The sequence below is a fragment of the Lissotriton vulgaris genome, chromosome 5 (genome assembly GCF_964263255.1).
Source record: "Lissotriton vulgaris chromosome 5, aLisVul1.2, whole genome shotgun sequence".
In the NCBI taxonomy this organism is placed as follows: Eukaryota; Metazoa; Chordata; class Amphibia; order Caudata; family Salamandridae; genus Lissotriton; species Lissotriton vulgaris.
Genome location: NC_141693.1, coordinates 663233662 through 663256482, shown reverse-complemented (window position 1 = coordinate 663256482; position 22821 = coordinate 663233662). Strand labels below are relative to the sequence as shown.

General features: G+C 48.4%; 1 protein-coding gene across 9 annotated transcripts in view; it reads left to right on the top strand.

The window, feature by feature from the left end:
• The window catches only part of KCNMA1 (potassium calcium-activated channel subfamily M alpha 1), a 1464982-nt gene that overhangs the window by 1014984 nt on the left and 427177 nt on the right, over positions 1 to 22821 (top strand). The window lies entirely within an intron of this gene.

The window sequence follows — 22821 nt, the reverse complement described above, 5'->3', positions numbered from 1 at the left end:
TCACTCCAGGAAGGCCCTCTGCTTCCTCATCTTTGAAACACTCAAGGTTACTTCTTGAATGCATTACATTTTATCATAACTTGTATGTGTTTCATTGCCGATCGGATTTTTTAGAACTCTGCTTTCTTCCTGCATTTTTATTTGTTTTTCTTCACATTCTGAATTTTTCTCCCCTCTGCCTTTTTCCAACTGTCCTATCAGGAATTGCCTTTTCATTGAGGTGGTAGTCTTTTTGACAAGTGATTTTGGGGCATATTTACCAGCCCTAACTGAACTTTTTCTGAAACTACTGTGGCGTTGCTCTCAACCCAATATTTACAAGGCGGCATTAAGCCGCTTAACATGGCCCTTACCGCAGCAGTCTGCTGCCGCAAAGGGGCGGGAAATGGGTGTTGATGTGGGTGTTCTGCCACAACACCCACTGGTTTTTGACGCTGCCCCATATTTACAAGGTATGGGGCAGCACCAAAAATAAGACCAGGAAATACCAAGTCTTAAACAGGCGATACAATGACAAATGTTATATTTCTCCTTGTATTTTGCATTGTGCAGCAGACACAGAAACAGCAAATCATCTGTAAAGATTGTTTATGTGAAGGAAGGTGTCCCTTCCTGCACTTAAACAATCACCCCTACAGAGCAGGAACCGTTGCCACATGACGCAAGGGTACCTGCGCTGTCGCTAGGCAGCGTTTTTAGCACCAGTTCTAGGGGAAACACAGGGGTACAGCGTATTTTTGTAAATACAGCGCATCGCTGCGTTTAAAAAATGTTGGAGCGAAGCATTAGCAATTTTGGAGTAGCACCGTGCTCCGCCATTTTTTTTTAAATATCCCCCTTTGTTCCCTGGACATCTGTTTTCCATCTTTGCTTGTACAGGCCATAAGTCATTCTTTCCAATGCTGCACATGCATTAGGGAGAAAATGGCGGTTCTCTCCTCTCAGTTTGACATGGCCAGGAAGAGTGCTGGGCCTGTGGGGCAATGACCATGTGCACTGTGAATGAGAGGGAATCCAGGGGTTCACAAGAATGGTAGGAAATGTTTAAGGGGTGTCCAGCATTACCTTAATGAGACAGTGATTAGAAGCTGTTTATTCCAAAATGCAAGGAGCTCCAATGGTCTTTCTGCTGCTGATTTGAATGAGCATAGTTGTACCATGCCGTCACCTCCCTTAGACTTTGGCATTTCCACAACTATTATCAACCTCTGCTCTCGAAGTTGCAAAACCCCATGAAGGGATCAAGTGATCCCTTACCCTGACGGGAAATGTAATCGCTGGGCTCACTCTGACTCAAGCTTGTCTTCTGAACTCCCCTCAATATCTAGACAGATTGTGACTTGTGTAGTATTTTGAATGGAAAGGTGAGTAGTTCTATATCTTATTATTGCTCGGTCTATTTCACAAGGAAGATGTTTACAATGTCTGCTTTTTGCAATATCACCCTGTGGTACGTCTGTTGTGTTGCCACATGCAAACTACATATTTCTCGATGGACTCTTACCATGATTCTGCTACTACCACGGATTCAGCAGCAGTGGTTAATTTGTAAAAAAAAAAAAAAAAAAAAGTGCTGGCAGCTTGCACCGGCCAATTTCTCCTGTTAGCGCTACCTAAAACAGAACCAACTTATAACCATGAAAGTGAGGGAGAGGATGTGGCGTAATGACCAGAGCTGCCGCCTTCATAGCTGGGGAACCACGTTCAAATCTCGGCGTCGTCTCAACATCCTGTGATTCTGGGCAAATCACTTAATCTCCCTGTGCCTACCTTAACTGGTGTTCATGAAAAGCGCTGGTGTTATTGATTAAGTGCCGGTGCTGAGCCCCGGAAACCATCGTCTCAAATTATGCACTGCTCCGTGGTCAAGAGAAAGATTCTTTGGCAAAAGGACGTTGTTACGTACCTGTAGCACTGGGTTTTAAATTAGAATTAACCTGTCCGCCATTTACCATGGCATTTCTCAGTTTACTGCGTAAACAATATGAATTTGAAATTCCATCAGTGCCTGAGTGTAGGAACTTATTGGATTATACCAACTTTTGGAAAATAAATCAAGGTTATACAAATGAGGAAGATACACAAGTGATACAACTGTTGATATGTGTAAGTAGCTTTAGAATATTACTTCTGGGATGTGTTTTTAATTTCTACCCATAAAAATGGGTATGATCCTAGGTAGTTCTTTTTATATGGCTGTGCTTGTTGCTGCATGCCGTATTCCTATTTATTGCAACATATTATGTGAGTACATGTTGTAGCTGATCAGCACAGACAATGTTTCAAAGAGTGAACCTAGTCTTGAAGGTAGCACAGCATTAACCGAAGGAATGATAAACATACATAGATGTAAATGAAACAGGTTTACATAGTTAATGGAGTGGTGGAAAATGGGGGTATAATTGAGGGTGAAGTAAAGTGTGCGAATTTGTAGTCCATGCAAGAGTTCTCCCCAGCAGACCTTTGGAGGCATTTGATGGATAAACCTTGAAAATTCTAAGTTGGAGTAGTTAGGGATTATTAGGCACTTCAGGCAAAATGTAATTTTGCTGCAAAAGTGCTCCCAATTTATAAAAAACTGGCCTTGTAGTTGCAACCTGAGGCCTTACTTTGCCTTTTGGATGCACCGGCCTTGCTTCTAGGACTTCCTTGTACAGATGTTCTCCTAGAAGGTTTTTGGTAGTAAGAAGCGCTGAAAATATTGTCTGAAGTCAGGTTATTTCAGCTTATTTCTAGGAGCTGATGAAGTATGGTGTTAGTTCAGGGGCGGCTCCTCTGCTAAGGCGGAGGAGCATCACCACACTGCTCAGTGAGCAGTTAAAAAAGGAAAAATAAAATGATAATAACAAACATTATAATTTTATTTTTCGTGGCTTGTCTGGTTAGGGGCGGAGTGGTAGGCACTCACTTAAGTGCGCAAGACTGTTTGGCCAGCCCTCTCCGGCCAACCAAATCAGCTCTGCGCACAGTGCATGTTCTTCGTCCAGGCTGTGCTATAGCTGGATGAAGAACATGCCCAGGCCCCCAGTCCCCCTCTGATTGCCGAACCATGGTGCTTAGACCAATCATGACACTGCTCAGAAGCGTTGCGATTGGCTACGGGAGTCTGGAAGCCTGGGTGCTTCCTGTTCCTGGTTCCTGCCCCTGGACCGAGAGGCGGCTGCCGGTCCGCAGGTAAGTGGTTCTTTAAATGATTTATTTTCTTTTGTTTTCCCCGACCCCCACCTGCCCGCCCCTCCACTCTCATTAAATGAGGGCCGCCACTGTGTAAGCTTGATTGGGAGGCCTTAGCATATCCTGAGGGCACTGTTGGAGTCGGTTTCTTTACTCCTAAACTGTTTCAGCTTAAATAGCAAATGGCTCTAGACAGGGAGTCAACAAACTAGATGACAAGCTTGTTGGAGAAGTAGACCGGTCTTGAAGAGGATACCACAGACTTGGAAGCAGAGATGTTTTAAGTCATGGGCAAAGTGGGCTCTGTCCACCTAGGGGGCTCCTACCAGAGAGTTCTCAGCTTTTTCCCAGATCTATCTGTCTTATTCTGACAGTCTTAACAAGGGTTGCTGCTATAATTTAAATGTACATTTCTTTTAATTTATGTCTTTAGTAAGGGCGAAACTGGCTGATCTGGGAGTTTATTACAGACGTTTTGCAGATAAATGTTTTTAGCCCCATGTTACAACCATAAAAGGTTTATTTAGAGCTAAACAAAGTCTCACTCATAAGTAATGGGAGGGGACCAATGAGTCTAGTTCTAATAACACTACTAAACTGTTGTTGTACCACAATATTGAAAACTCACAGGGGCATATTACCAACAACTAGTGATAATTATCGCTATGTTGGTTTAGCGGGGATATTTTTATCGCCGAGCTGCGGCGATTTTTATCTCTTAGGAACCTTGCTATTATCAAGGTTTATCTCCTAAGCGATAAAAATCGGCCGAAATGCATGAATATCGCTGAAAAGTCAGCTATATTCATGCATTATCGAGCTAATACTCTTAGCCATGTTATCCACCTACCATTGGATAACATGGCTAAGAACTGCTCAGGGGCAGGTGTTAGCTTTTGGAGATATCTCCAAAAGTTGGTAATAGGAGATAGCGATGTTAGCGACTGGAAACAGTCGCTGACATCTTGGCACGCCCACTTTGCATGTCATTAGTGATAAATGTCACTGACATGCAAAGCGGGGCCCAAGATGGTCGCTATCTCCTACTAGCTGTCGCTAACTGGTGTTAGCGACAGCTAGGTAATAGGGAGATAATTTCATCTTCGCTTTCTTGGCTATCAAAGCCAAAAAAGCAGAGATAAACCCCCTTGATAATATGCCCCACAGTGTACTGTTTTGCCTACTTGTACATGTATTCTGAACTTTAGGGCTCATATTTACTAACCCTTTGGGCTGGGATATGGTTACTTTTGTAATTCAGACCCAGTGCAATGCTTTATGGTTGTATTTACTTTCAATGCGAATCAGGGTTGCATTGAAAAGTAGAGCCAAAGTAAGTAGTACTATGAAATACTTTGTTCTACTTTGTGTCAAGGGGACGTACCATGGGTGGTACATAGGTGTTCAGCCACCCATTGCTTTTGACAAACATCATTATCTATTAACAATTTTAGAAAGTGCTATACACAAAAACTATACACTCCCTCAAGGAAGGCGTAAAGTAGGAGAAATGTTTTATTTCTCCATACTTCTCAAACTTTGTATGTGTGCTGTATTTTACAGGGGAAAGTATTAAAGCATAGTTTTTGTACTGGAAAGCTTCCCTTCAGTAAAAAACCTTTGCTTGGCAGAACACCCACATCCTTGCTCTATTGTGAGTTAGTTAATGGCAACCTAATGAGGCAGCACTGAGGGAGAGGACAACATATCCTAGTAGATATAGAGTTATTTTGCGATCTCCCTTTGACGCAAAGCAGTACTGCAATTTTGGTTGGTTGTCAGCAGCCGCGACTGGTAGTGGGAGTACCTGCCGGGCGGTGACGTGGGTAGGGGGAGAGGCTGGGTGGGGGGGTCGTAATGTATGGATTACGGACCTTAACAGGTAAGTAAACATATAAATAAATAAAACAAATTTCGTTGCATGCACTGCATCACCAAATGCGATGCAGTGCGCACAACTACATTTGTTTTATTTATTTATATGTTTACTTACCTGTTAAGGTCCGTAATCCATACATTACTACCCCCCACCCTGCCCCTCCCCCTCCCCACGTCACCGCCCGGCAGGTACTCCCACTACCGGCCGCAGCTGGTTGTCAGTGAGCTGAAAATGCATAATACATTATAAGTTCTTCTGAGCAGGGGGGCTCCGAAATATATTTGGCCCTGGGGCTCCAAAATTCTTAAGATGTCTCTGCTTGGAAGAACAGAATTTGGAGAGTAACCAGTGCGTCACGGATGTGGTCATATCGGAAATTGCCTGGACAATGTAGCTTTGCTACGCTCCACCACTCAGCCTGCTGCATAAGGTGGTAACTTACCACAGAGATCTCTCTTGCCTGATATACTGCTCCTTTCACATCAGCAGCATTCTACTTTTTGTCGTGAAAGTTTCTGGATAGTGAATTAAAAGTGATTGCTCAACATAAATGTCACCATGCAATCATGCACAGTAATGTCACCAAGCAAAGACAATGGGAATTCACATAGCAGGGGGGGGGGGGGGCTCTGCAACTGCATGCTGTTGTTACATGTCAGGGGCAGCAGAAAAGGAAGTCAGAGGAACCACGTGATGACATCACAGAGATGACATAGAGGGGAATTACAGAAGGCACGTTGGGGACATCACATAACAGACATAAAGGGAAACCCCACAATAGCCACATGGGATGGCGTCACAGAGCAGATACAAAGGGAAGTCACAACAACCTCATCGAAGTAGAGACAAAGAGAAATCTGAGCACTCACATGTTGAAATAACAGAGGAGACACAAAGGGAAATCATAGAGTAGCTGCATGGTGTGACATCACACAGCAAACACAATTGAGTGCCACAAAGTAACCAGCAAACTGTGACATCACATAGCAAGCACAAAGGGGTATCCAGGGCTTTAAGTGGGATGAAAAAACTGGGGGGGGGGTCTCTCAAACGGGCTTGAGCAATGTAATTAAGGGCGTGTCTTAAAAACATATAAGCCAAAAATCTGTGCTAAACATAGTGTGTCGCCATGCATCTAGATATATGATTGCATCTAGATATATATGATACAACAAGTAACATTACACCTACAACAATCCAGGACTATTGGCTTTGTTAATGGTTGTTTGTTGCTTATGATAAACAAGCACCAACGGCTTCGTTGTATACGTCACTGAAAATGCTTCAGTTCTGACATGATGAGGCTATGAAAGAACTATAGCGAGTCACTTTGAAATTACATCAAAGGAAGTGAAGGGTGGCAATGTTGCAGAGTTAAGATTTTTTTGTCATCATGAGGGTGCGGGCTAAATTGGTGCCCGATAGGGACCGATCTCAGAACCTGCTTTTTAGAACTGTTGATGCTGAGAACCGGCAGGGCCTGGCCCACTTAAAGCCGGGGGTATCACAGAAACATAAGCTGGTCACAGAGCGAACACATAGGGGTACATTGAGCGATCATAATTGAAAGTCTCAGGGCAGCCATTTGCTTTTACACCACGCAGATGTTAAAGCGTAAAAGGCCATTTATTAGACCAGGCTGCACACTAAACAAAAAACCAAATAACATCAACATTAAATAACATAGAACCCCCATATCAACTCTTCTCGCCTCACTCTCTTCACCCACTCTGCCTCATGTCTCCAACCACTCCATGCCCATTCCATACCTCATCCATATGCACAAATCACGTACCATCCTACCCCGATATCCTCTGGCATTCCAGTCATGCCTCCAGCTTCCCACATCATTCAAACTTCCCCCCCGAGGGATGGGTGCGCCCGCTCTTCACCCCCTACCCCTCCAAAGTATCGCCAACCAGGGAACCCCCTGTAGGGCGGTTACCTGCCCCCCCCCCCACTTGGGTCCCCCAGTGCCTCTTTAAACCGACTCTCCCTCACTCAGACCTGCTACACCAAATCGCCTCATTCCAGAGCTTACTGACCACATCCCTCATCTCCATCATGTAATAAGCATTCCCTAAACGTGAAAGAGGCACTCCGTCGTCTCTGAACAGTAATGGTTCCTCAAGTCGCAGTCCAGTATGAGATATCACCTTAATGTCCTTGTCCCCGGAAAACAGTCTCATTGCTCTGTTGAGCTTCCTCCGGGCCTTTTCAATAGCCCCATGTTTCATTGCCCCCTCCAGACTTTCCTGGGGACAGACTCAGTCCAGGCTAAGCAAGTCCCTGCAAGCCTGACTTTCAGCACCTCCAAATCCCTCTACATGAGCTGCAAGAGCACCAAACCCGACAGCTTCACCAAATCATTCTCCCCCAAGTGTATGATCAAAAGGTCCGGGCATCCCTTCTGGGGAACCATCTTTGCGAGCCAAGGCAATAGTGCCCTCCATCGCATCCACCCTTTTCCCCACCTGTGCACCTCATGCTGTTGTCCTTTGAGTCCCAGGTTATGGCCGTACACCTGTTGCTCCACATACTTGGATGCCTAGTGAACTAAGGAGTGCCCCACGATTCAAGAGACCGTCCTGGCCCCTGGTACACCCAAGCAACCTACGAAAGAAAAATATGTTAACAGAAGTCAAACAACACATAACGTCAAGACTGATAGTCCAAACCCACATACTCATCACTTCCTCACATACCACTCACAACACCTGGACTTCCACCTCCCAATCTGCCGAATCCTATCCCAGGACCCCCCCAAACGGTCCGCCGCTGTTGCAGCCCCAATGCGAAAAGAGTGAGTCCCAAAACCAGCCGGCTCTATCCCTAAATTCCTCAAAGTCATGCGCAACACTGCCAACAACTGGCCTGAAGTCACCCTTGACCCGGACCTGTGACAGAATATCTGTCCAGACGCACCCTGCGAGGCCGCCAAAAACATCCTCCACTCAGAAACTGGACACACACTGTCCCCACCCATCTCACACAACCAGACCCATTTCCCCCGGCCCAACTGATCCGTCTTTGAATGGCCCAACCAAATCCTGAGACGCCCACCGTCCAACCTGACCTCATCAAACCTCCTGCCACACACAGACCTCGTGCCCAACAATTCAGTTACCCGAAAAGCCCCAAAGAACATCCAAACCATGCACAACCGAAAAATCCGCACCTCAAAAGAGTCATAACAACATTCCGGCAACACCCCAACCAGCCGAACCAGCAACTCAAACGTAATCGCCTCCCGGAACACTCCACCCCCCACCCCCCCGTCTCGCTCTACCCCAACCCTTGAGCATCCTACTTTGAATCACATTTTTCATTGGATCAAACCCCAAAAACAGGCTACAGTAAAAAGCCACCACTTCCAACTTTCCAGAAATAGTCGCAGCCGTCAGTCCCATGTCAATGCATTGCAACACAAACTGCCGGACACCCTGCTCAACCTCCACACAATCACCCAGAACAGAATCCTCACGCCAACCCATAAAAGAGCCAAACTCAGCCCAGGCCAGCCGGTACGTCCTTTTCGTGGAGTCTGCAATAGAATGTTCAACCAGACCCAGCACTCTCACTCCCCCAAGGCCCAGATGCCGTCCGGCAGCCCGGTCTTGCACTGATCCACTCCTGGTGCCAAACGCTGCAACCGCTGCCACTGCGAACGAGACAAAGCATCAATAATGTCATTATTCGCCCCAGGGACATGCTGAGCTCTAAAAACCATGTTCAAACACAAGCATTGAAGCATGAAACTCCTCAACAATCTCAACACTCTCAGATCCCTGGCCCTCTGACGATTAACCAGCTCCACCACAGTCATGTTATCCACATGGAAAAGCACCGTCTTGTTCTGAAATTCGTGACCCCACAACTCCAGTGCTACCAACAGTGGAAAGAATTCAAGGAAGGCAATGCTCCTTCCTTGTTGGAGCCAATGAGCCGGCCAGCTCTCTACGCACCACCTGCCATCCCAGAAAATTCCAAAGCCAGCTGCCCCCGCTGCATCCGAGAAAATTTGACATTGCCAAACCACCCTCTCCTCGCCAAAGTCCAGTGACACACCATTGAAACCCTGCAAGAACGTCGGGCAAGTCCTTAAGTCAGCCCGCACCCCCATGGAGATCCGGACCCTGTGATGTGGAAGCACTGCCCCCGACATGGCCATGCTAAGCCGTCTGCAGAACGTCCGCCCCGCCCTGACTACTCTGCATGCGAAATTCAGAAATCCCAGCAACGGTTGCACCGCCCTCAAAGCAATCCTCTCCTCACCGATCGCCCACAAGAGGCATGTCTGAATTTCCGCCACCTTCGTCGCAGGCAGCCGAGCCATCCAGTGTATGGAATCCAGCTCAGTTCCAAAGAACGTCAGGCTGCAACTGGGGCCAGACGTTTTTTTGAGGGCCAGGGGAACACCAAACTGCCTTGCCAACTCCTGGAAATGCGACAGAGCCCTGCCACAGTCCCCGGAGTGCGCTTTCCCCAAGAAGAGGAAATCATATAGATAATGCGTGACATCCCCATGTCTACTGTAACGCGTGAAAACCCACTGCTGGAAGGTTCTAAAGAGTTCAAAAAGCGCACAGGAAATGGCACATCCCATGGGCAAAACCTTGTCCACATAGATGGCACCCCCCAAATGCATCCCCAGGAACAAGAAATCTGCGGGGTGTATAGGCAGCAGGCAGAAAGCAGACTTCACATCACATTTTGCTAGTTCTGCCCCCGGTCCACACACCCGCACTAGGCGGATCGTATTATCCACGGACGCATACAGCACCCTCGAGTCCTCCTCCACGATGAAATTGTTCACAGATTGACCTTCAGGCCGTGAGAGATGGTGAATCATTCAAAACTCCCCCTCCTCCTTCTTGGGCACCACCCACAGCGGAGAGATGATTAGGTCGGACATCGGCCATTCACTAAAAGGACCAGCTATTCTCCCTTCCTTCACCTCTTTCTTCAATTTGGCAGCCACCACTCCTGGCAGTTCTTTAGCGGACTTCAAATTCTCAGCATACCTCATCTCCCTGGGACCCTGATAGCCACCCTAAAGCCCTCTGTGAAACCCCAATGAATTTGCAACGCCACTTCCTGATTCGGGTAACATGAGAGCCACGGGGCCATCGCCTCCACCTTAACCGGTGTAGGCGCCCTTCTGTCCAGGCTGCCCCCTACCTTTTGCGTTCCGTCATTGCTCCGAGGGGGTGACCAGGGTAAGGCACTGCGTAAGAGCATGCTTCCCTTCGCATTTGGAGCACTTGTGCTAAAACTTACAGGGGTAGCGCGAGCAATAGCCCCTGTTGTAACTCCAACAGGCCCCAGTGTTGTAACTGTCCGGCTTGGGGACCTGACCTGCGGTAACTGCGGCTGCTCCCCCACCCGCCCCCACCGTGGGCGGGATGCGTCTGAAAGGACCAATAGGCTGTATGGGTGGATGCTGACGAATGCGTAGATGCCATCCACTGCATCCACAACTCCGCATCCACTTTGCCCCAATGCTTATCCGGGTTCGCACTGACCCTAGCCCTGAATTCCTCGTCGTAACTCAGCCACGCAAACCCACCAAACTGCATTTGCGCCTTCCGTATTATGTCCATGTACTTCATCAAGGCTATGGCCCTATCCAGGTACTTTTTGCAGTAAATACTAGCGTAGATAAGAAATGCCAAAGTCCAATTTTCCATTGTCACGGGGACCCTAGGCCGCATAGTCAGCTCCCACTCCCCCTCCTTTGACCCCTCCTTCGCCTGAACCTCTCTATGCAATAATTTGAACACGTCTACATACTTGTGTTTCCATATCCTACCCTTAATCTTGATTGACAGGTGAGACCCCAGGGGCATAGCTATCCCCATGTATGGGATCTTCTTCTGATGTTTGTCGTCACCCTTGTCCCCTTTGTCCTTCTCCCCGTCCACCTTGTCAGTCTGCACCCACGCCGTAGCAACCGACTTACCATCCACCTGCCTGTCCCCCGGTGGCGGGCCAGCCTTTGGTGCCCCTGCAGAGTCCCAGAGAGAACCTTCCCCCACCCCCACAGACCTACAAGCCTTCTTGTTACCCCCTTTGGGCTCTCCGTCCCACGCTGCCCACCAAGTCCCCTCAACTGAAAGCGATGAGTGCAGCTCTTGCTGGCCGTCCTCCAGGGGTAGAAACTTTGGCTGCCGCCGCCTTCTCCTTGCTGTTCGCTGTCCTAGTAACCTGTAATACATCAAGGCTCTTGTTGCCCTTCACTCCCCCCGTCCAGTTATCGTCATCCCTCACCTCCCCATCCTCAAGCTCCTCAGGCTCATCCTCATAGTCCAACTCCCCCACCGGATCCACTTCCACAGGCAAACACAACACCTCATTTGCAGTCCTCTTCACACCCTTACACTTCACCGCAGCCACTCTCCGACCCCCAGACACCCCCGCCGCCGGTGCCCGTTCCCGCGTTGGAGGAATGGCCACCGCGGACCGCCCTGCTGCTTCACTCCGGCATCCTGGGGCTGTCTTGCATCCCGCCGGGCCACCCCGAGCTCTGCCGACAGCCGCCGGCTTGGAACCCCACCCGCTCCCCAGGTCGCTCCAACCTAAGTGGGCCCCAGCACCATCTGGCCTCAAAGCCGTCCTGGCCATCCCTGCCTTGTCCTGCCGGCCCTTCGCACCGCCTACAGTCACTCTTCTACCCTTTGCCAACCTGTCCGCCTCTCCCTGCTCTGCCCAACGCTCCTCCTCTGACGTAGGAGTGGGGGGCCCCTCCGCCTCATCCCCCCAGACCGCGCCAACCCAGGCCTCAGTATGTTCAGCCCACCGCGCCTCATTATGCTGCACCAGCAGCCGCTGTTCCCTGATCCTGTCCTCCCACGCCAAGGTCCCCCAACTCGGAGGGGAGGGGGTGGGCAGTGGCCCTGAAACCCCACTCCAGGCGGCAATAGCCCCTCGTGAAATCCCCCCTGCACCGGACCCCCCTCACCCCCTGAGCACCCTGTAAGTCAGCCACCCTCTGCACCTCCGCCTGCACCTCATCCCTCGCACCCCCAGCTGGAGCCGGGGTGTGCACCCTGGAACTCGTGGAGAGCTCAATGGGAGCGTCCTCCCATTGCCCCCGTCTACCTCCTCCTCTGCAGGCGCAGGAACCTGCAGTGCAGCTTGAAAATCCCTGTCCCCCCCCCCCGCCTCTGTACAACCCTACTCGGCCCAGGGGCCTCAAATGTCAATTGGGGAAATACATGCAGGGTCAAGCTCTTCCGCTTGCCACCGCGCGTGGCTTCCTTACGGGCTCCGCCCCACCCCTTCACACTGTCCTGTACACTCGGCAGCGGCGGGTCCTCCTGGCACGCGAGGACTGCCGCGGGAACCCCAGCCGAGGCCGCACGCAGGGGCCCTGGTACAGCCCACCCACGCCTCTCCCAAAACGCCGGGCCGGAGGAGATACTCCCGGCCTGCCCGCCCTCGCCAACAGTAACTGCGCCGCCTTCACCTCATCCGCGGACGCGCCCGCCATGCTTCAAACCGCCGCAACTTGCCCCCGCAGAAAAACCGAGTCACCGGCCAGCGACTCACGACCCTAATCCAAACGCCTCCGCTACCTCCGAACTGGAACCAGCCAAAAAGAAGACACGGTAGTCCACCACGAACGCCTAACAGCTCCTTTGCTGAAAACCCCCTCCTGATGGTGCTGAGCGCCGGAAGAGGAAGTTACCTTCCTCCCCTGCGCTCTTATACCCACCTCCTAACTCCACCCCTTCACCCCTGCCTAGTCCCGGTCTCACGCGAATGACCCCGGGGGAAGACTAGTTTGTGTCTCTGCTTCCCCCGGGGCCCGACATAACAGTACAAAAACGGCAAAGTAACCACATGCTGACATCACCAAACAAACAAAAAGGAAAGTCGCAGAGCAATCACAACCTGTGACATCAAAGGGCAAACACAATAGAGCATCACAGTGCAACCACGTGGTATAACACTGCAGATAAAACAAAAGAGGCCATCACAGAATATCCCTTGGCTGTGATATCACAGGGCAAACCCAGTCTTGTGTCACTGAGGAGCCGCATGCTGTGACATTGAAGAGCAAACACAATACAGCATCACATCTCTTCCTCTCCCTCTGTGTCCTTCACAGGTCTTCTCATCTACAGACCACCTGGCCCTAGATCTTGTTTTAGCTCTAATCTTTTCAAAATCTTGGAACCCTACTTTGGCAAACCCCATCTTACGATTTTGGGAGACCTCAATTTTCATCTAGATGATCTGCTCTCAAAAGACACCCTCTCCCTGGTGGACCCCTTGGCCGCATGTGGAATGTATCAGCTGGTTGATAGCCCTACCCACCTGGCTGGCCACATCCTTGATGGGGTGTTCTCCAATGATACTAGACTATCTGTGGACCCCCCTATTCCTCTGGTCTGGTCAGATCACTTAGCGGTCCCCTTAGAACTAAAAACCTTGTCCCTTTCTCTACAACAACGAAGTTCTACCAATAAAATACTTAAGCGGAACTATAAGGACATTACTAATGACTCTCTTGCCCCCTTTATAGCGCAGGCTCCTACTTTCCCCTCGAAGGATGCCAGTAATGCTGCACTGGACCTTGCTAACTCTATTTCCAGAGCAGTTGATTTATTAGCCCCTGCCTCTTTACGTTATTCAGCCAGACGGAAACCTTCTGCTCCCTGGTTCACGGAACATCTTAGACTGCTGAGGCAGGGATGCAGGAGGCTGGAAAGGCAATGGAGAAAAACCTGGAACCCCATAGATAGAGAAAAACACAAGTTGTTACTTGGAGAATATAAGACCAAGGTTATCATAGAAAAGCAGGACTACTTCTCTAGGCTTACATCGTCCCTCACGTCCCCTAGGGAACTATTCAAGATAGTAGATTCCTTGTGTTCACTACAAACGCCGGATCCCATCATAGGTTCTCAAGAGCTGTGCGACAAGATTGCTCACTTCTTTCAGGCTAAAATCACTGACATCTCTCTCACTCTGGAAGCACAGAGAGACCTTATGTCTTCCCGCCCTTCTCCGTATCAACCTATTCAAGAGTCTTGGGCCAAGGACCCCTCTAAGATTCTTACCAACTTCCCGCCCCTTACTCTCAACCAGCTAGACTCCCTGCTAAACAAGACAAAGTCAGGTTCTCCTATGGACCCCTGCCCTTTGAAGGTTCTGAAAGACTGCAGGGAGACTCTGTTACCCCCACTTCTTGAGGTAATGAATCAGGCTATGGCCCAGGGCCTTTTTCCTGCTTCCTGGAAACAAGCCATAGTCAAGCCACTGCTTAAAAAACCCACCCTGGATCCGGACACCCTTAAGAACTTCCGGCCGATCTCCTTACTGCCAGCTCCAGCCAAAATGTTGGAATCACATCTCAATCACCATCTGACTACTTTCCTGGATGCCTCTGGGTTCCTGGACCAGTCTCAACATGGCTTTCGAAAATTTCACAGTACTGAGTCGGCCCTTACAGTAGTGACAGACAATATACGATCAAAGGTCGACCAAGGCCATACCACCTTCTTGGTCCTTTTAGACCTGACTGCCGCCTTTGATACCCTATCTCCCTCGACTTTAACTGCTCGTCTGAGGGAGATAGGGGTGGAGGGTCCTGCATTGAGCTTGCTGTCCTCTTTCCTCGATCAGAGAGAACAAAGGGTCAAGCTAGGAGAGTTCCTCTCCCCTGTTAAGCCTGTGCAATGTGGGGTTCCACAGGGGTCGGCCCTGAGCCCGACCCTCTTTAACATTTATGTGGCCCCACTTGCTAGACTAGTAAGAGCTCAGGGGATGGAGGTGGTGTCATACGCCGATGACACCCAGATCATGGTGTCCCTCTCCCACTCGTTGAGTACCTCCGCGTTCAGCTTCAGGAATTGCATGCAAGCTGTCTCCGATTGGATGATTCAAAACGCCCTGAAGCTGAACGGAGAAAAAACAGAGGTCCTGATCTTCGGAAAGGATCAAAACAGCTGGTCCAATGAATGGTGGCCTCCTTCTCTTGGAGCCTGTCCTGTACCGTCAAATTCCGCCCGGAATCTTGGCGTGATTTTTGACACCTCTTTAGACATGTCACTACAGGTTAATAGAACTGTTTCCACCTGTTGGGGAGTGATCAATATACTTAGAAAAAATCGCCCACTATCTTTCTCCTCAAGCTCGCAAACAGACTGTGGTAGCCTTAGTTACATCACGGCTGGACTATTGTAACGCCCTTTATGCAGGCATCAATAAAGGCCTCATCCAACGCCTCCAGACCATTCAGAATGCGGCTGCCAGATTCGTTCTGGGCGTCCCTAACACCGCTTCTGTCTCTCTTGCAAGGAAGAGTCTCCACTGGCTCCCTATCCAGTCTAGAGTCTCTTTTAAAATCCTATGCCTAGTTTTCAGTGCCCTATCCGGCAGCAGCTCTGAGGCCATAAGCTCCCTTTTGAGTCCTTACACCCCTAGCAGAAATCTTCGATCTGCCAACAAGAACCTTCTTACCGTCCCTCGGACAAACAAGGTCAGATGGGGCGGAAGAGCTTTTTCATCCGTGGCCCCTAATTTATGGAATGCCCTCCCCTCTGAGATTAAATCCCAACCCAACATGGTTCTTTTTAAGAAGGCTTTAAAGATGTGGTGTTTCATCAAGGCCTACCACTAATCATGCTCTCTGACCATACGAGTTCATTTGGTTAGGCGCCTTGACGCCCTCTGGGGCTAAGTTGCGCGATACAAATCCTGCTTCATTCATTCATTCATTCATTCATTCATTCATTCATTCATTCATTCATTCACAATGCAACCACGAGGTATAATACTGCAGATAAAACAAAAGAGGCAATCACAGAATATCCCCTAGCTGTGTTATCACATGGCAAACCCAGTCTTGTGTCACTGAGGAGCTGCATGCTGTAACATCGAAGAGCAAACACAATACAGCATCATAGTGCCCACACCGCCAGCGCTCGCTCCACCTTGAGCCCCATACCACTTTCATACCAAGGAGACTCATGAGACATAAATGTGGAAAACGGTGGTGCAGGTTTATTTTGCATAACAAGTAGCAGATAAGGTGGGTCATCTTACAGGCGATCCAATGCGGCAGCCCCTCGCTGACCCGCATGCCTAATTAGCCATTTTGCACGGTAAGTCGATGCTCTTGACGGTGCAATACGTTAATACTTTATTTCGTTCTACTCCCGCCCCCCCTGTCAGGGCGGAGCGATGAGGCACACCCCCGGTCGGTTCAGGCCCCCCGACCGCCCGAAGGACTAACGGGGCACCGACGCTGTTTCCTGGAACCCCCTCGGCTCCAGGTTCTTGGCTCAGGCACCCCTACTGTGCCAGGCAGAGGTATTGACTGTATCCTTCTGCCGCAGAGGTACCCTTACTGTCCATCTGCTTCCAGATCACCCTGTACTCCGCCACAGCTCTGGAGGAGGCCCCCGTCGATGACAGAGCCCCCCCACCACCTAGCTACTTTCCGTTGCTCCCTAGTGCCCTCAAGATTACTGGCACCCTGCTGCTGCCAGGGCTTCCTGTAAGTCTAGGAGAAAGACATCCATACCAATCACAGACAGGTGAACCCCATCGCTTTCATAGTAACCCACAGTCCTTTCTTGTATTGCTAGCCCTGCTAGTTATAGGTCCCGTGAGTCCGCCTCCCGCTCGCTCAGTCTCGCCACTCATTGGCTGTTTGAAAAGGGGCCGGCGCGCTATTGTTCTGCTCGCGCGGCATGTGGCACTAAGGCGCTGTCTCGCGTTATCTCCCCTTCGTGTCGCGCGGCCAGCGGCACAATGCAACCACGTGGTATAATACTGCAGATAAAACAAAAGAGACAATCGCAGAATATCCCCTTGCTGTGATATCACAAGGCAAACCCAGTCTTTTGTCAGTGAGCAGCCGCATGCTGTGACATCAAAGAGCAAACGGAATACAGCATCACAATGCAACCATGTGGTATAACACTGCAGATGAAACAAAAGAGGAAATCAGAGAATACCCCTCGCTGTGATATCACAGGGCAAACCCAGTCTTTTGTCACTGAGCAGCCGATGCTGTGACATCAAAGAGCAAACACAATACAGCTTCATAATGCAACCAAGTGGTATAAAACTGAAGTACAAACAAAAGAGGCAATCACAAAATATCCCCTAGCAGTGATATCACAGGGCAACCCCAGTCTTGTGTCACTGAAGAGAGGAATGCTGTGACATTACAGAGCATATAGAAGTGGTAGGAATTAATCATCCAACTGTTACAGAGAAGTCACACTTAAGAAAGCCAGAAATACGCAATGGGTTTTTGCAAACCATGACCCTCCATTGACATTGAGAAACAATAGCATGTTTCACAAAGCCACACTGAGGGATAGCGGCAAGAACCAGTCAGATACTTTGTCGCCCCACTGGAGTGAAATCAGAGAAACCACAAACAGAGGTGTGACAAAAAACTTTCCGTAATAAACACACAAAATCCACCGCCAATCCTACAACAGATTCCTAAACCGGGCTGTGGGGGCGTTGCAGAAAAGCCACCATGAGCATTGATGCCAAAAGACAGCACACATGGAAGTCACGGGGATAACACAACCCGCCATAAGGAAAGTCCGAGGAAAACCTTGGTCCTCTACTCCAATCCAGGTCCCATTCTTGAGCAAATCTCTGATGTTGTCGATGACGTATGAGGTGAGCATCTGCACCACGCGCTGCTGCAAAGCCTCTAATTGCAAAGCTGTCAAATCTGGCGCAAAGGGGGCCACTTAAAACATGTGTTATTCCCCCATTCCATTTTAGCGTGGAAGAACCCGCCTTCTAAGTACATGAGGTACGTTCGCTCTAACGCAGATTCGCGTGAGCCGCTCTTTAATTACCCCAGTGCTTTAATTAAGCACGAGCAAGAGGGAGTTACTAGCAATGCGTCGGGACGGTGGAGTTATGACTCTCACTTTCATGGTTTCGCGAAAAGTCAGATAATGAAGCCCCCAGATACTTCCCTGGATTCCCAAGTAAAAGCCTCCATCCTATAGAGAGGCCCAAGCTGCAATTACTTCCTTGTACCATAAATCCTTTCTCCTCGTCCTTCTCTTTCAGGGAAATGTGCATGAAAGGCACAAACATCCCAGGATCAAGCTCATACAGTGGGCAGCACTGTGATTTATGCAACCTCTCGGATATGGACCAGTGCAGTGCAGCTGTATCCCGGCCTCACTGTACCAATGAAGAGCATGTGAGGGAAGTGTTAGGGTGTGGTCTAGGAAGTATGACTTAATGATCGGAGTGTGAATGAATGTCAGAGAATAAAGACATGCCCAACTGCAGGTCCCGTGTGTGACAGAGCAATGTCCTCCTCTGAGTTAACCCCTTAAGTGCTCCCATCGTCCAATGGCCGTCGCGAGCACTACCTCCGTAGTGCTGCGCACATCGGTTGGCTGACGCGCCATGCCCACTCATTAAAACCGCCGCATCTCACAGGAATTCGTACTGTGGTTAAGCGGTTAAGATTGATAGTGGAAGATGGCCAGCTCAGTTTCAAACTAAGGGATGGCAGGGGGTGTGAGCTGAACTCCACCCAGGGGCGGGCGGAGACGGGGACCTTTATCCATGGCTGAGATTGAGATCTGTCCTCAGGAGTGAGAGGCAGAATGAGAAGGCCTGCTCTGCCCACCAGAGGGATGGAAAGAGATGGAAGGCTTTGTTCTTTGGCGAGATGAGGATGGAGCAAGTTGTGCTCTGCAGGGCCGGTCCTAGGCATGGGCGGTATGGGCAGCTGCCCAGGGCCTTGCGCTCAGGGGGGGCCCTCTGCCGGCCCCGCAAGTGCACTCGCGCAGGCAGTAAGGCACTTAGAGGGGCCTCACATCTTCCCTTTCGCCCGGGGCCTCAGAAGGCCTCAGAAGTCCTAGGACCGGCTCTGGTGCTCTGCATAAAGATCAGCCTGTGCACCTGGTCAATGGTAAGGTTTTCCAAGTGCTTAGTCAAGGATCTGAGGACTAAGACTATAGAACAGCTTTCACTTTATGTGGAGAGGTTCTCAACCAACCAGCAAATGTGAAGAGTGATGGAAGGAGGGACATTACACCACTAGCGCTTTCTATGACACCACTAGCGCTTTCTGGGACTTTGCCTGCCCCAAAAGGGCTCAGCACTGGCACTTATTTCTACACACAAGCACCTAAGATGACCGTCAACCAGTTGGTGGCACTGTCTGTGTTTTTGTGAAATTAGTGTGTAATATAATTCTATATAATTTAAAAACATAATGAAACTAGCACATCTAACCTAATCTTAACAATTTCAGGTGGCCTGAAATAGGTTAAAATGCCACACTTATATCAGGGTGATGGCTAATAAGATCTGCAACTGGCACTTATCTCACAGAAGTAAGTAGTTGAGAACGCAATGTTAAATGTGCTTAGTGTGGCAAAACGTGCCATCATGTGTGGCATCTTTATGGGCGTTAATTCTTACCCTTAACCCATACCAAATTCTGCGTTGTATTGATTGCACATGCTTGTGATGTTATTTGTGATAAGCTGTGGCTCTGGAAGGTAAGTGACAGTGTTACTTGACTTTCACAAATCACAAACTGCAGGAGGCTCTTGAATACGTAAAATTCTTGGCTCGGACTCTCCACTCACCCGAACAACTGCTAACAAAATTGTGAAGTTACTGAAAAGGAAAACAATCCGCCTTTCAGTCCAGTTATGCGAATTTCCTATCTCTAGTTGTTGATGTTGATAAAAACTCCTCTCTTGAGAATTGTGACTTCCGTTCCTGCTGTGCTGGTCCCAGCAAGCCAATCAGTGCCAGGGCTCGCTGATGCAGGGGTCTCACATCGCTCAGTATTTTGATCGGTAAAACTGCTCCCATGTGCATTCTCCAGTTTGCAGGCTGACAGAAACCAGACACTGTTGAAGCAAAAGACGTAAACATACATGATCAAATACAATATGTCCTTTGTGGTGAACTCACATCTGCGTGTCTGCACAAGGGGAAAGAAAGGAAGGAAGAGGACCCCAGGAAACTCATTTAAGATTGTGGCATTGTATTCATTCTTTCATGATTTCACACAGGACTTATGTGTCAACAAGTCCTACGGGTGACAAGATACTGATCCGATTGTGAACCAGAGAGTCATCCAGGGCTTTAAGAGGAATGGGAAAAGAAATCAAGCATTGGCAAAGTCAGTAGGTATCACTTATACAAGAGCTATTGGCTTGGCCAATGTGTTTTTTTAGCCATGTTGTATACCAGAGTAGCTGCTCTTCAGCTTGCCGAACCATTGTTTGAGTAGAGAGTGGAGTGGAATGGAGTGTTGAGTGGAGTTGCGAAGGGTAGAGTAGAGTGGTGTGGCATAGAGTGGGGTGGAGTGCCATAAAGGAGAGTGGAGGGTTGTGGAGTGTTGTAGAGTAGAGTAGAATGGTTTAGAGTGGAGTGAAGTAGAGTGGATTGGTGAAGAGTGGAGGGGCATAGGGGGGAGAGGCATAGATTGGAGGGGCATAGAGTTTAGAGGAATAGAGTCTCATAGAATGGAGTGTCATACAGTGGGGTGGAATAGAGTAGTGTAGATTGGAATGGTGTAGAGTGGAGTAGAGGAGTAGAGTGGTGTTGTGGTTTGTAGATAGAATGGAGTAGACGGGAGCTGTGTAGATTGTCATAGAGTGAAGTAGAGTGGCTTGGCGGGCGTAAGCTGCAGGGGCTTAGAGTGGAGGGCTGAGAGTGTTGTAGAGTGGATTGTCATAGAGTGGCATGGTGTGTTGTAGAGTGCAGGAGAGTGTCATAGAGTGGAGGGTCATGGAGTGGAGAGTTGTAGATTGTCATGGAGTATCATAGAGTGGTACATAAACGATAATGTGTGGAAATGGCATCACCTAATGTATTGACTTGTTATGATTGTATTCAAATATTTGTTTACACCACACTTCAGAATTACCAAAAAGTGCTTCATTTGTGGTTTCCTATTTCTGATATAATATGAAATATTTCCGCAGTTCACTTATAGACATTTAAATTTTGTTGTGTGCTAGAAACATGCATTTCCTTTTACACCCCCAGATTGTTAGATATATTTTCTCACTTTGAAGTCAGAGAAAGAAAAGTAAACTGAAAACAGAGCCTGACATTTGACCCATGTCTTTGAATGCACAGCAAATGTGACAAGATAAGAACAGACCTCTTTATAGAAATCAAGCACAGAGGAAGGATACAGTAAATAGGTCATGCTACTTGGAAGGTATGAACTCAATCTGGGCAGCCTAAAACAAATAAAAGCCAGGAAACAGAAAGAAAGCAAATGTGAGTCACAAACCACAAAGCCAATGGCAAACATCGGGCGGAATGCATTCCTAGAGGAGCTTTCTGAATGTCCCCAAGATGTTTAAAGCAAACCAAACGGCGCAGCTCAGCTGTCTGGTAGGCTTTGACTGGAAAATGGGCGAGGGGTCTCTAAAGGAGTGTGGCAGAACAATTGTAACTAGGACTCCCTTTCAACAGGGGTAGCCTGTGTAACTAAGGGAGTGGCTTAAAAAATGGGAACAAAAAAACTGTGCTTCCCATAAAATGCCATCCAACTAGTTTTTTAATCTCTCTGTGAGCATTCTGTTATTGCATCCAGTTATGTAACACAACGACTGACATATGGCTAAAACAAGCAAAAGCCATTGACTTTGCCAATGCATGTTAGTTGTTTACGATAAATGTGAAGCAACAAAGATTTTGTTGTGAATAACTCAAATTGAAAATGTTTCAAATCTGAAAATATTAGATAGTGAATTCAATATTACTAAGGCCTGTGGAAAGGGTACTGGTCTTAAGTGTCTCACTCTCTCCTGTGTTTTCCTTTATACCACTTTCATCTGTACTCTATGTTAGACACTTGCCCCCTTTTTCTCTCACCATCTTTGGAAAATTCTCGGTCGGCACATCTCTCACATCATCTCTTTTCCAGTCAGCATTCTCTTTTCACTCTCTCCTACATATAATCACTTGCATTTCCCTCCCTTCATCATCCTCACACACAATGCACCCACTCACCTGCAAGCACTGCATTTTCTCTTATTTTCACCCTCTTAATATTTTGATGGCTATGTTCCTCTTTCACACACTTTTGTATAGAATCTCAATTTATCCTTGCTCTGTGTGTTCTGCAGAGGCCAACGATTCTGAAGGTCTTTTTGCCCGCTGATGGGCACTGTGAGGAATTCACAATTCCTTTAGCTCAAGTACCAAAGCTCTCAATCGGGCTGTATTAAAGACATACACCCACAACCTGAAATTACAAAGACACCGAGAGGAGTCTCCATTCACTGTACCGGGGTAATATGCTGCATGGAATAAACTGATGAAACACAACATCCTGGAAAAAGCACACACTCTTAGGAGATGCAAGATTAAGTAAAAATGTGAAATGTAAACAGAAACGAAATTGCTGACATGGATTACCTTAATGGTTTTACAGTCATTGTTCAGAAGTCGACCAGTGTTGCTTCTAAAATTAAGGACATGGATGTAGAGCCCTATAGAGACCCGTTTCAATGTCAGTTTTTTTTAATTTCTGCCAGGTCTAAGACACGGGGCAGACCCAACCCACTTAAAGCCCTGGGGCCTCATTTATGAGAAATGACGCATCGCTGCGTGAAAGCAGCGATGCGTCACTTCTCAGTGCGCACTCCTTACGACATTCCTGATGCGTCATATTTAATGTATGACACATCATGTCGCAAGGAGTTACAGATACGTGAGTATTTCTGACGTATCTGTAAGCGCAAAAGTGACGCATTGCTGGAGTGTGTCACAAAAGT